The 781-nt window shown below is 53.3% G+C and overlaps 1 long non-coding RNA gene across 1 annotated transcript in view; it reads left to right on the top strand.

Annotated features, from left to right (window-relative positions):
• Positions 1 to 525: 525 nt before the first annotated feature.
• LOC135291782 (uncharacterized) overlaps positions 526 to 781 on the top strand; it is a 1,499-nt gene continuing 1,243 nt past the window's right edge. Inside the window, exon 1 of the long non-coding RNA XR_010354488.1 lies at positions 526 to 781. This exon is cut by the window's right edge and continues 474 nt beyond it. This is a non-coding gene — a long non-coding RNA (uncharacterized LOC135291782).

The following is a 781-nucleotide window of genomic DNA, read 5'->3' as shown; positions in this document are numbered from 1 at the left end:
CCAAAGGAAAAAAGAAAATCAACAAAAATCAATGAACCATGACTTTCCGAGCTCAGTGCTTCACAGGATTCACAGGGCTCCTAGAAAGATCCAGAAAGATGGACCATCTGCACCTCCATCTTTATGTGCAGGACCTTGCCATCACAGGCAAACCTGGCCAAGACTCCCACTCATCCATTTAACCAGGTGTCTTCATCTTGCTGGGATTTTTGCCCTGCTCTAGAAATGCTGCTTTCTGTCCTTGGAGTTTCTTCCTTTCAGGAAACTCCAAAGCCTCACATTGGTCCCTCTCTTTGAACAACAGGCACTGTGCTGATTCCCACAGGGAGACAGAGCAGTGTCTACCTTTCCATGCCCTGCCCTGCCCCTCCTGTGCTGGATGGCACCTTCCTTCCCAGCAGGGACAGCCCAGTGGCACTGGCTGCTGCACTTCCCTCTCTGCCACACGAGCTGGCAGTAACCCTGGGCCAGTTCCTGTCTGCTTGAGCGTGCCAGGCAGTAGATGGGGCTGGGACAAGTCCCTCTCAGCTCTCCCTGTTTGCGTCCCAGAAGCCTCGAAGGGTGGGGTGGGGGCACAAACCAGGGCCCCTCAGAGGCTGACAGTGAGCCCCCCACAGCCCCTCCTGCCCACAGCCAAATCTCTGAACACTCAGCCAGCCTGGCTTCCTTGGGTTCCTGCATCACCTTTGCATGTCTCTGTACTCTGCATTGCTCTACTTCAATTCTTTTGCCATTGGATAAAATGGAGCACACCACCAAATTACAAAACAGGGCAACAGAA

This window comes from Passer domesticus, unplaced genomic scaffold (assembly GCF_036417665.1).
Source record: "Passer domesticus isolate bPasDom1 unplaced genomic scaffold, bPasDom1.hap1 HAP1_SCAFFOLD_116, whole genome shotgun sequence".
Lineage (NCBI taxonomy): Eukaryota > Metazoa > Chordata > Aves > Passeriformes > Passeridae > Passer > Passer domesticus.
The sequence above is the reverse complement of the archived record's forward strand: the minus strand, read 5'-3'. Positions and strand labels throughout refer to the sequence as shown.